The 13,897-nt window shown below is 44.6% G+C and overlaps 1 long non-coding RNA gene across 1 annotated transcript in view; it reads left to right on the forward strand.

The window, feature by feature from the left end:
- The window catches only part of LOC120399411, a 74,478-nt gene extending 61,187 nt beyond the window's left edge, over nt 1-13,291 (forward strand). Inside the window, exons 3-5 of the long non-coding RNA XR_005595139.1 lie at nt 3,919-3,983; nt 4,942-5,000; nt 13,227-13,291. This is a non-coding gene — a long non-coding RNA (uncharacterized LOC120399411). The remainder of the gene's footprint in view (nt 1-3,918; nt 3,984-4,941; nt 5,001-13,226) is intronic.
- The last annotated feature ends 606 nt before the right edge of the window (nt 13,292-13,897 follow it).

The following is a 13,897-nucleotide window of genomic DNA, read 5'->3' on the forward strand; positions in this document are numbered from 1 at the left end:
GGAACTTGACATACCATTGTTAGCATTTACGACATAGCAGCAGACAGTTTTGTTTACATTCCAAATAGCGATGGACAAACTAGTAGCCACTCTGACTGTGAGGTACTATCCTCAGTATATGGACTTGAGCAATGGCTGTTAGCCAGAATAAAAATCAATTTGTCATCTCAGGATACATAATGCAGATGAACTGACTAGTTAAGATGAATTATCATAAGTGATGGGCACAGAAGAACCAGGGAAATGGAAAATGTATCTGGTCTCAGACAAGCTTAATTATTTGGCTTACGAGGGCAACATCACAACTATAGCTGACTGAACACTGCAAAATGCTGGGCCTGATTCTCCTCTCACTTGTGCAACTCCATTAACTTTACATCAAAGGAAATAAGTTTCAGACTCTGTATTTAGGAACATTGATTTGAATTCTGGACCGCTGTTCAGTTGACCCAGGGTTGCACCCTTTCATTGTTCACTATTGGCAAACATTTGGGCGAATGGCTGTTCTTAGTATTCCCACCATAAAAGGAGAGTAAACACAAACAAGAATGCTCCTTATGTGTGAAATGTTGTCCTCCCTGTTCAAAAGTTTTAGTCAACAGTCAGAGCAAAAACAGTTCCATGTGATTTAGGAAGGGAAGATTTGGGTGCTTCATATTTGAACATCAATATGTTATGTGGCCCTTTAAAAATACAATTCACGTTATAACATTCAACCTTGTGAGGTTTTAAAAAAAATAAAAGTGCATCTTTTTTTTGTGGGGGGATGGAAGGTATTGGATATAGAATATTAGACATCTGCACCCTGTCCTCTTAATATTGTATATTAAATATGTTCAGTACTTCCCCTTAGCGCTTGTTAGGTGGTGTAACAGTCTGGCAGTGTTGCTGTTAACAGTGGCTTTAAAAGTGGCTGAGACGTAGTGAGTCAGTACTAGCTTATTAACATACATGGTTTAAAGGAAGTTGAAGACCGCTGGGACCTGAACAAACTGGTCCAGCTAAGGTGGGAAGAGCCCGTAGAAGGACCCAGTCTAGGGAGAAGGGTTGGCTGGCACATTTCTTGCAGAAGTGTGATTAGAAGGGAAGTATGCATTGTGGGAAGTCATTCCTCCTCTGGGCTCTTTGCTTATGGGAAGTAATTTAGTTGAATGAACTGGAAATCTCAAAACAGGAAATAGGCCAATAAAAAGCAAAGATGGAAAAATGCTTATAACTCAAGTAAAAGAGAAAAGCAGCTGAATACCAGGTTCTGATAAAACATGTGAACCTCATCAACTTGACATTAACATCAGCCCAGTAGAGATCAGAAATACAGGCAATAATCAAGAAGCTGAAAAACAACAAACTGGCGGAGGACGATCAGATCACAGCAGAAATACTAAAGAGCACTTGATAACCTCTCCCTAATGACAAGCTGTGAGAGCTGTTCAATGAGGTCTGGGGGAAAGAGACCCCCTCCTGATCAATGTAAACATGAAATCATTGTCAGAATTCCCCCAAAGGCTCTAACTAACAAATGGAGAGGAGACACATGACGCTGTGTTGTAGGGAAAGCTTTCTGCAGAGTGATACTGCACAGAATGAACGAGGCAGTAGAAAAGATTTAGGCACAAGAAATCCACATTAAGGACCATCACAGAAGAACATACACAGAATGGCAGGCTCCTCCCATCATCAGTTTTATTGATTTTATTTTTTGAAAGGCATTTGACAGCCTGAACACTGCAGACATGTACTGTGATTCTTCAGTCCCATGGCCTACTCACTAAAGTCGTCAGCACCATCAAGGCCACGTATAGAGCTGCAAAGTGCTCTGTAAAGGTGAACGATCAGGCAACAGAGTGGTTCAAAGTGGATAGTGAGTAACAGGGCTGCATTCTATCTCCACTGTTCTGGGGCATTGGTATAGACTGGTTAATGAAGAAGTGGATTAGCCACACGAACAGTGGTATAGCTTGAGTAGATGGCAAATGCCTACAATATCTAGACTTTGCTGATGAGATTGTGCTACTGAGCAACACCCCCAAAAAGCTACCAAGACAGACAACCTGGCAAAATCTGTTATGCCAAGCAGGGCTCAAAATCAGTCATGCCAAAATGAACATCTTTCAAACCCAGATATCAAGCAGTAAATCACACTAGAAACCAAAAATATTACAGAAGTAGAACAGTTCACCTATCTGGGCAGAACCATATTAGCCAATGGAGACCTCAAGAAGGAAGTGACACCAAGGATAGGAAAGGCATCCACTAAAACGATGTATGCAAATGAAAGATATACAGCAGCAAAACAAAACTGAGAAATTTCAACTCAAACATACTTTTGGCACTAACATACAGCTGCGAGAATTGTAGATCTACTAAAATATTACACAGAAAACACAAAAATAAATGCTTACAAAAGATTTGAGGCATTGTTTTGAAAGAGTTTTTACAAAACCCAATGGAGGGACGGTTAGGGGAGGGGGTCATGGCCTGGCCCCCACCTACTATCTGCTCCCCTCCCCCCACCCTCAGGACTCCTGCCCCATCCAACCCTCCATGTTCCCTGATGGGTGCCCCAGGATGCCTGCCACATTCACAAACACCCTGTCCCCTGACTGCCCCCGGACCCCCGCTGCGCCATCCAACCCCTCCTCCTATTTCTGACGGCCCATCCAGGACCCCTGCCCCATCCAACCACCCCTTCTCCCTGTCCCCTGACTTCCCCTGCCACCCCATCCAACCCCGCCCCTTCCTGACTGCCCCCTGGGACTCCTGCCTCCATTCAACTCCCTGTTCCCCCCTGACCGCCCCAACCCCTATCCACACCCCTGCCCTCTGACCATCACCCCGAACTCCCCTGCCCTCTATCCAACCCTTCCTGCCCCCTTAGCGTGCTGCCTGAAGCGCCGGTGGCTGGCGGGGCCGGAGCCGGGCCATGCCGCTGCCACCGTGCAGCACAGAGCACCAGGTGAGGCTGGGCTCTGCAGCTGCGCTGCCCCAGGAGCTCACAGCCCCACCGCCCAGAGCATTGTGCTGGCGGCAGAGCGAGCGGAGGCTGCAGGGGAACAGCGGGGGAGGGGCCGGGGGCTAGCCTCCGGGGCCAGGAGCTCGGGGGCTGGGCAGGATGGTTCCGCGGGCCATAGTTTGCTCACCTCTGATATATACCCTACACAGCTCTCTAAATGTGGAATTCACAGCCGTTAATTAACGCACCCAGGCTCCCTATACTATGCCAGGGAGAGTTAGGCACACAAGAAAAGAGATCCATAGACACCATCAAGCTGAGCAAGAAGCCATCTAAGTTAGCCAGTAGGAAATTCCAAGGAGAGAGATAGGGCCTAAGCCCCCCAAGGGACTTAGGTGCCTAACTCTGAGCCAGAGGGAGGTGTCTATCTCCACTTGTAGTTTAGAGCCGTGAACCCTCTCCTGGAGTTAGGCACCTAAGCCAGGTCAGGCCTTTCTCACAAAAACTATGGGAGTGTTTGTCCCCCTTCTTCCCTCCCTCCACCCCCCATAGCACTTACATGGGAGGTGGGAGACTTGGATTTACAACAGGCATAGCAGAGCTTTGAACCTGGTCTCCCAGGCGGTATAAGAGGTGCACCTACACAGCATCCTTGATGGTTAGGTGTCCTGTGCTGGTTAGGTGTCCTTTGTCCTCACCTACCCGATTGGGCCCTGCAGGTGATACAGATGTGGGAACACCTACTGTGTGAATCCCACCAGGGCTTAGGCACCAAGCTGCTTGGCAGTCTTAGGACTTAGGCCTTGTTTACACTATGGGGGAGATCGATCTAAGTTATGCAATTTCAGCTGCGTGAATAATGTAGCTGAAGTCAACGTACTTAGATCTATTTACCGCGGGGTTCACACAATGCTATGTCAGCGGGAGCTGCTCTCTCATCAACTCCCTTTGCGCTTCTCATTCAGGTGGAGTATAGGAGTCGACAGGAAATCGACCACCGATGCATCAATTGCCTCCTGTTGATCCCCCGGTAAGTGTAGACAAGCCCTTAGCAGTTTTTGGCATGGGGACTGGGGACATTACTTGTGGAAATGTAGAGTATGTCTACAGTGTGTTTTTTAAAACCCACATCAGCAAGTCTCAGCACCTGGGCCTACAGACAAGGGCTCACGCTGTGGTGATAACAGCTGTTTGGACATTTGGGCTCAGGCTGGAGCTCGGTCTCTGAAACCTACCACCCTCCCCAAGTTTCAGAGCCTGGGCTCTAGCTGAGTTTAAACATCTACACTGCCATTTTTAGCACTATAGTGTGAGCCTCACGAAGTGCAGTCTGTAAACCTGGGCTCTGAGACTCGCTGATGTGGGTTTTTAAATGCAGCATAGACGTTCCCTTAGGTGCCAAGGGAATTTAAGCACCTACAGGGCTGGGAGCAGCTGAGCAGAGGGTTTGAAGATCTGCATTTTGGATGTAGATACTTAAAATGGCAGTTAAATGCCTAAATCCCTTTGTGGACTCTAGCCCTTTGTGTATTCTACTTTGATTTTGCATATCCCAATTTCTTCTCCCTTAGTGGATTTAGGGTGCTAACAAGAAAGTTACTGTATAAATCCCTGCCAGTCAAGGTGGTCGTATACTGTAAGAACCAAATAGCCCTCAGTTCCGACTCAAATAGGAACAGTAAATCTGCAACCGAAGACAAATGTACAGAATTTGACTTCCTCTCACTTACACAGTAGTAAATTGCAGTGGACTGACTCTGGTGTAAGGGAGAATATTGCTCTTAAGGGCCTGATCCAAATCCTGTTGAAGTTAATGGGAGTCTTTTTATTGACTTGAATGGGCTTTAATGCTCAGGCATATCCACCTAATAAGGACTTTTGGAAGTTTTAGATGGTGCAGAACTCAATGCTGTATTTGCATTTAGTAAGCAGTTATTGCTCAATAAAAGCTGTTTGCCGATGTGCCCTTTCTTTTCCATATGTTGAAGCTCACTTATTAGACATGTGTCTCTGCAGACTGGAGCCAGCTGCTCATTTCCAAACCCAGGTATGTTTTTGCCAACCTTTTTCTCTGCCCATAGCTAGAGGATTTAAAATTGGGGGTTTAGAAAGTGATATCCTTAAATGTATTCCCTCACTCTGAACAGACTGCCGAATTCCCTTTGGAGACCAAAGTCATGCATAAATACAGCTTCTGTCAAAATATTTGTGGATTCAAAGGGGGTTTTGTTCTTGGAGGAGGATTAGGGGAGCAGGAAGAAAAAGAAACACAATGAAATGAACAGGCAAAACGGCACAGAATAACCTGAAACCATAGGTTTTTTTCATACCCAGCTAGAATTGCAGGCAAACGGAAGAGAATTTTGGGCTGCAGTCTCCAGTCAGATTGGCCCCCTGTGCACTGATCTGGAGGCTGAAAGGGGCTGGAAATGGCCACAGCTGGCCTGCAATGAACACCTCTGTTGCACGTATGCTGATTCTGGCCATTGTGCCTCCACCTGGTGTAAAGGGCATATTGAGAACCGGGATTGGGCCGGACGCAGTAGCAATCCTCCACTAGTGCAGAGTCTAATCAGGACCCTATATCAGTGGCTCAAGTTAGCGCTTCTAGGAAGCAGATTGAAGTCTTGTCTGAGACGACTTCTTGTTTGTTTGTTTGTTTGTTTGTATGTATTACTGCGGCACCTAGCAGCCCCAGTCATAGAGCAGGACCCTATTATGCTAGGTGCCTTATAAACAGAACAAAAGGATGGTCTCTACTCCAAGGAGCTTACACACTAAGTATCTGGGCACTTGGTTCCCTGATGCATTCTCAACCCTCCCTCGGCCATGCGACATAGAGCTGTGGCACAGGAGAGGTTCAAGCTCATAGTCCTTCCAAAAAATGGCACGTGGGAACAACCTAGTGAAAGTCTGAAAACAATGGGCCATTGACTGCAGTGGAGTTACATTCATGTAACACTGAGATAACACAGTGGTGGATCAGGCCCAGTAAATTAGTTGACACACATCTTATTTAAAGAGCCCCCACAGACTGTGCTTGACATCTCATGACCCAGTCTCTGCTGTCTGTTGGGAAAATTCCTCCCCCCCTTCTCCCCAGAGTTTACCACATATTTCAGGGCAGCAGGAAGTGAACACAGGGTTTGCCCCTCCCACCCCAGCCCCCCAAAGCCAAACATTTCCTGAGATCTCTCAAAGGCCCAGGATATCATTGTAGAGAGCCTGTGCCTCTGTAACAGATTTAGGTCTTCATGTGCCCTCCTCTGCTCCTAGGTAATGCAGCTGTATTGCAGCTCCAGCTGCACCTCCACTCCCCACCATAAAATGGGGATGGAGCAGCATAGAAGAGTTAATGCAGTTTCAGATTTGAAGGTGTCATAAACAGATAGTTAAGGGTTAATGTCTCTTTTACCTGTAAAGGGTTAAGAAGCTCAGTAAACCTGGCTGACACCTGACCAGAGGACCAATAGGGGGACAAGATACTTTCAAATCTGTGTGGAGGGAAGTCTTTGTTTTGTGCTCTTTGGTTTTGTTGTTGTTCACTCTCGGGACTGAGAGGGACGGGACATCAATCGAGGCTCTCCAAATCTTTCTGAATCAGTCTCTCATGTTTCAAACTTGTAAGTAACTAGCCAGGCAAGGCGTGTTAGTCTTATTTTTGTTTTCTCAACCTGTAAATGCTTCTTTTGCTGGAAGGATTTTTACCTCTGTTTGCTGTAACTTTGAACCTGAGGCTAGAGGGGGTTTCCTCTGGGCTATATGAATCTAGGTACCCTGTAAAGCATTTTCCATTCTGATTTTACAGAGATGATTTTTACCTTTCTTTCTTTAATTAAAAGTTTTCTTTTTTAAGAACCTGATTGATTTTTCCTTGTTTTAAGATCCAAGGGGATTGGGTCTGAACCCACCAGGGATTGGTGGGGGGAAAGAAGGGGGGATGGTTAATTTCTCCTTGTTTTTAGATCCAAGGGGTTTGGATCTGTGTTCCCCAGGGAATTGGTGAAGCCTCTCAAGGCTGCCCAGGGAGGGGAAGGTTTTGGGGGGACAGCAAGTGTGCCAGACACTGAATTCTGGCTGGTGGCAGCGTTACCAGATCTAAGCTAGGAATTAAGCTTAGAAGGGTCCATGCAGGTCCCCAAATTTGTACTCTAAAGTTCAAAGTGGGGAAGGAACCTTGACAGAAGGAGATGATGTAACTCTTGGCCCTGCCTCATCTCTAGTTGTAGATCTTCAGCTGCTTGGATCTGGGGTAGGATGAGAGACAAATACAAAGGCAGCTGATTCTACTTCCTGAAGTGAGGATGAGATCTGCACATGAAGGTTCCCCTTTGCATGTGTATGTCAGGGAGAGCTGATCCACCATGCTTTAGGCACTTGAGTGACTAATTTAAACAATTAACATAGTGCCTTAAAGGCAAAGGTTCTTTTAAACCTAATGGGCTAAATGGCTTCCTCTTTATTAATAAGATAAATCCAGAAAATGCTGGGTAAGGGTTTGTCTAGATTGCAGCTGGGGATGTGAATGGCAGCTCATGTAGACATACCCATGCTAGCTGTACTCTAGCTATCACAGTAAACACAGAAGTGAGGACTCCACAGCATGGGCTTCAGCACCAGCTGCACAAACCTGCTTGACTCTCTGGGTATGTGCTTGCTTCTGCAGCTGGCCCTGAAGCCCACGCAACAGCACTCTCGTGTCTATTTTTAGCAGTCTAGCTAGAATACAGCTTGCGCTGGCATGTCTCCATAAGCTGCCATTCGTATTCCTGACTGCAGCATAGATAAACCCTCAGGGGTTTGATGGAGCCAGCCCACTTTCCCAACACATAGACAGCGGCCAAGGCCTCAGCAGGACAGTGACTTTTTTGTGCATGATAGGCCAGAGCACATGTTCTTACTCTGAAATTTCAATGTGTTTGGAGTGGGGTTAAGAGCCACAGAGACACCAACGCTTGTAAGCAAAGCCTGGAAGAAGCTGCAGACCAAGAACACGCTGGTGCCTGGCTGACAGTGTAATAACGCTAGAGCCTTTCCTGGTAGTCTGAAAGTGGAGTGCCACACCTGTGAGTGGAGGACCTGCCTGCTTTTTATGCCATTAATCCATCTGTATTTTTTTTGCAAGGTAACACCAAGAAATGTGCATCTTCTAAACTAAAATGACCAGAAAAGAGTGTCCTGTGTATCTGCCTAGCCATTTCTCTCCCAACAATGTGCTAGTCCACTCCATGGGCCTTTCGCTGCAGGAGTGAAATTAATGGAAGATATTCAGATCCTGTGTTGGAGAGGAAGAGGATGAGGAGAGAATTAGAGTCCACAGCTCTGATCCTTCTTGACATCTTGGACAATATGACACCCCCTACAATATGGGCCTGCTCTTGCTCCCATTCAAATCAATAGCAAATCTCCTACTGACTTGTGTAGTACAGGTTTGGGCACTATCTAAATTTGTATTTGGAAAAATATAGTTTCTAAACTGTGTAAAATTTATTTAAAATCCTCAGTGGAAAAATAAGAAGGATATTTTTAAAAATAGTGGGAAAGCCAAGAGAGAAGACCTTCCAAATCCAGAAATATAGAATCATAGAACTGGAAGGGACCTTGAGAGGTCATCTAGTCCAATCCCCTGCACTCATGGCAGGACTAAGTATTATCCAGACCATCCCTGACAGGTGTTTGTCCAACCTGCTCTTAAAAATCTCCAATGACAGAGATTCCACAACCTCTCTAGGCAATTTATTCCAGTGCTTACCACCCTGACAGTCGGGAAGTTTTTCCGAATGTCCAACCTAAACTGCCCTTGCTGCAATTTCAGCTCATTGCTTCTTGTCTTACCTTTGGAGGTTAAACAGAACAATTTTTCTCCCTCCTCCTTGTAACAACCTATTAAGTACTTGAAAACTGTTCTCATTCCTCCGCTCCCACAAGTCTTCTCTTCTCCAGACTAAAAAAATCCAGTTTTTTCAATCTTTCCTCATAGGTCATGTTTTTTAGACCTTTAATCATTTTTATTGCTCTTCTCTGGACTTTCTCCATTTATTCACATCTTTGCTGAAATGTGGTGGCCAGAACTGGACACAATACTCCAGTGGTGGAAGCCTAATCAGCATGAAGTAGAGAAGAATTACTTGAGTCTTGTTTACAACACACCTACTAATGCATCCCAGAATGACTTCTTTTTTAAAAACAATGTTTTTACACTGTTGACCAAGGCCAGCTCCAGCTTTTTTGCCGCTCCAAGCGGCGAAGCGGGGGGTGGGGGGGAAGCTGATCTCAGCAGCACTTCGGTGGCAGCTCAGTTGCGCCGCTTCATTCTTCTGCGGCAATTCGGCGGCAGGTCCTTCGCTCCCTTTCTTCCTCTTCAGCGACAGCTTAAAGAGGAGGAGAGGGACTGAGGGACCCGCGGCCAAATTGCCGCTGAAGACCCGGACATGCCGCCCCAAGCACCTGCTTCCTTCGCTGGTGCCTAGAGCCGGCCTGCTGTTGACTCATATTTAGCTTGTGATCCACTATGACCCCCAGGCCCCTTTCCGCAGTACTCCTTCCTAGGTAGTCATTTCCCAATTTGTATCTGTGCAACTGATTGTTCCTTCCTAAGTGGAGTACTTTGCATTTGTACTTATTGCATTTCATCCATTTCTCCAGTTTGTCCACATCATTATGAATTTTAATGCCATCCTCCAAAGCATTTTCATCCCTTTCCAGCTTGGTAAGTGTACTCTCTATGTCATTATCTAAATCATTGATGAAGATATTTAACAGAGCCGGACTCAGAACTGATCTCTGTGGGCCCCCACTCATTATACCCTACTAGCTTGACCGGGAACCACTGATTAACTACTCTCTGGGAACAGTTTTCCAAATAGTTATGTACCCATCTTATAGTAGCTCCATCTAGGTTGTATTTCCCTAGTTTGTTTAGGAGAAGGTCATAAGAGATGGTATTAAAAGCCTTGCAAAAGTCTACCGCTTCCCTCCTATCCACAAGGCTTGTTACCCTGTCAAAGAAAGCTATTAGATTGGTTTGACATGATTTATTCTTGACAAATCCATGCTGACTGTTACTTATCACCTCATTATCTTCTAGGTGTCTGCAAATTGATTACTTAATTATTTGCTCCATTATCTTTCTGGGTACTGAAGTTAAACTCACTGGTTTGTAATTCCCCAGGTTGTCCTTATTTGGCCTTTTCCAGTCCTCTGAAATCCCTCCCATCTCCCATGACTTTTTTTTGAAGATAATCACTAATGGCTCAGATATCTCCTTTGTCAGTTCCTTGAGTATTCTAGGATGTATTTCATCAGGCCCTGGTGACTTGAAAACACTTGTCTAGGTAATTTTTAAAGTGTTCTTTCCCTATTTTAGCCTCTGATCCTACCTCATTTTCACAGGCATTGATTCTGTTAGTCATCCAACTACTACCAACCTTTTTGGTGAAAACTGAAACAAAAAAGTCATTTACACTTCTGCCATTTCCACATTTTCTGTTGTTGTTTTCCTTCCTCATTGAGTAATGGGCCTACCCTGTCTTTGGTCTTCCTCTTGTTTCTAATGTATTTGTAGAATGTTTTCTTGTTACCCTTTATGTAGCTAGCTAGTTTAATCTCATTTTGTGCCTTGGCCTTTTTAATTTTGTCCCTACATACTTGTGTTATTTGTTTATATTCGTCCTTTGTAATTTGATCTAGTTTCCACTTTTTGTGGGACTGTTTTTTGTGTTTCAGATCACTGAAGATCTCCTGGTTAAGCCAGGGTGGTCTCTTGCCATACTTCCTATTTTTCCTATGCAGTGGGATAGTTTGCTCTTGTGCTCTTAATAATGTCTCTTTGGAGAAACTGCCAGCTCTCTTGAACTGTTTTCCCCTTACACTTGCTTCCCAAGGGATCTTACCTACCAACTCCCCGAGTTTGCTACAGTCTGCCTTCTGGAAATCCACTTCCTTTATTATGCTATTTTCCCTCCTACCATTCCTTAGAATCATGAACTCTTATAATTTCATGATCACAGTCACCCAAGCTGCCTTCCACTTTCAAATTCTCAACCAGTTCTATAGTTAAAGAAGAGATTAAAAAAAATAGTAGGCACTGTAATTCAGAAATGACTTTTCTTCAAAAATATAATGGAAACAAATATAAGCATAAGAAAAAAAATTCTTAATTGTATCTGTCTGAACTGAAATCCCCTCTAATACATTAGCCAAAGTTAATGTCGTAACTACAGTACTGTCTAAAGTTTAGATCATGTTTTCTAAATGGTTAATCTATTACTCCAGGATGGCTAGCTGGGATTAGGCTAACTGGGTCATCATTACTGTAAAATAAAAGAAACATAACAAAACCCTCATGGAGGAGAGGAAAATAAATGAGCTTCGTGACTGTACTGTTCAGACTTGGTTTGTCTACACACTGTTGCTGCCAAGCCCCCCTGAGTGACTGGACCGGCATGTTAGTAAGCTAGTCTCTGGCATACAGCTGTAGCGTGCTTGCCATAGCTTTGTGGAGGGGAAGCCCCCACATTTGTTTGTGCAGAACGTCAACGTCATTTGCTAATGATCACTCGCCATGAATTTCTTCCTTTGAAGCACAAGTGAGACAGCCAGTGATAAATGTCTTCCTGAAAATTCTTATTGTCCTATTCCTAGGTTCAGATGTGGCATGGTCAGGGTTTTTCTTGAAATACAGGTGACACTAAATGCTGGATGTTGCAAACATGAAACAGACTGTTCTTACTTTATGCTGTGTTGTTGTTAACTAGAAATTTCCACGCAATACAGGTGAAATATTGGTCTTCACCAGCAGATGGCGCTATTACACACACAGCTCGTGTTTTTCATTCACTAATGTCCCTAAAGCTTTCGGCACTTCACTACTGCAACTTTAATTATGACCTCTGCAAAGCTCAAGCATTTACTGGCTTGTTTAGTTCAGCAATAAGCATTGGCCAGACTATTTTTTCTGTGGTATGGGTGTTTCTGGACAGTGCTCTTGTGCCTGTGTGCATGCATCATCACACCGTTGGTGAAACCACTCAGAGCCCATGTCACCAGCAACAGCGTACCAATAGCATGAGCAGACGACTTTCCATTCAGCTTTGTTTAGTAAGCCAGGAAATCTGACCTCTGTTGCAGTGGCTATGACCACCTTCCTTCTTATCTAGACACCTGAACTATGTATCTCACCAGGAGCTCGACTGTCCTGGTGTAACGTGATGTCAGCAGGATGGAGAACACACAGAAATAAACAGCTGTGCTAATGCATCAGTACTGTCCTTCATTCCCTGGCTGCACAAAGCAAAGTTCAACTTTTATTTACTGCAGTTATGTCATAGGGTGGAGCCTACAGGAAATGATGATCACAAATAAAAAGTCAGCGTCACAGCTACTCATTGTCTCCAGCCTAGGCCACTAGATTGGTGCAATATAAGAATCACAACCTAGTCACTCATGAAAATATTATCCATTCAACTATGTCATGCACCTGTCTTGTGAAATTCCTCCCTCCCGCACAAGTGTGCACAGGTAGCCAGCTACCATGTAAACCTAAACTCCTGACTCGTGATAGAAATAGGGTGTCCCGGGATATGTGTGCACTGCAACTGGGCGCTAACTTCTTTTGACCCAGCCCACTAAAAATAGCAATGTGGATGATGCAGCTCAGAGTAGACACTCAGGCTAGCTACCCCGGCTCAGAACCAGGGGGTCAGGTGAGCGTGAGAGCCTGAGCTGCTGCCTGAGCTGCAGCATCAACGCTGTTATTTTTAGTGTGCTAGCTCAAGCCTTGCTAGTGCAAATCTGTCTGCATTGGATGGGAGGCTCACTCAGCTGCAGTGTAGACATCGCCTGGGAATACACACCCTATATAAGTAAATTTTTTTAATGGATTTATCCTGAGAGGTTTTAAAGTAGCGTCTCTCTATCAAGTTGAAACTTTCAAAGATAAGCTTTTTGACTTATGGCCCACTTCCTAAATACAAAGATTGCTGTAAATTGTCTTGTCTATAAGGACAATAATGACATAAAATGTGCAACTTTATTTTTAATTTTGCTGGCGGATGGATTTTTGAGCAGCTGGCTGTTGCTAGGGCCTTGCCAGACAGTTACCTAGGACTTGGGGTGGAACTTGCCATAAACTTGGGGATATAATGTCATCTCACGACCGTTTCACCCAGACATCCATGTCTGTTTTGTCAAAGTGGTCTCATGTTCAGTATTTTTGGTACTTTGGAAAGAGGGTGGCATGGACTTAACCACCAAATGGTTTCTAAATTGGTAGGTTAAGCAGGATGTTTCCAAATTGACGCTAGCTAAAGATGACCAAATTCAGATGGACTGGGATCAAGTTGCATGGCTCCAACATAGGCGTTGCCCCTGATTTATCTGAAGACCTTGGAGGGAGGTGCAGCAAGACAGAGGTGAGTGAAGCTAGCAAACCAAATGAATAAAGGATATGGTCAAGATGTCTCCTTTTCTGGGGTCAACAAGCCACTGGAGGGAAGACCGACATTTCTAAAACCCTCAGGCTCACACCTTGAGGAGACAAAGTCAAGACAAAAAGAATGTCTGCTAGCAAGAATCATTTTGCCAGCAACATCAACATCTGGCTCCTTGACTGCAATGCCAGCTCCTACTCCAGGAGAGTCCAGAAGACTGCAAGAGCTGGAGAGCTCATGAACCCCATGTTTTAAGAATCTTGGTTTTCTGTGTTCTATTTTTTGTCCTTTGTTTTTATTAGCTGAGACACATCCCATCCTTTTATTCTTTAATTTTAAGGTGTGTGGTTGTGGTGTGCATGTTTGTCTCTGCGCACCTGTAATGTTCACATAGGGAAGGTGCCAGAAAGAAGTTCTCCAGGTTTAAACAGCCCTAAAAAAAGCCATTGAAATGTGTTTTGTGTTTTAAAAGGTCTAAGACCCTTAAATTGTCTTATGTACATTTTGGTACATA

The sequence above is a fragment of the Mauremys reevesii genome, linkage group 2 (assembly GCF_016161935.1).
Source record: "Mauremys reevesii isolate NIE-2019 linkage group 2, ASM1616193v1, whole genome shotgun sequence".
In the NCBI taxonomy this organism is placed as follows: Eukaryota; Metazoa; Chordata; order Testudines; family Geoemydidae; genus Mauremys; species Mauremys reevesii.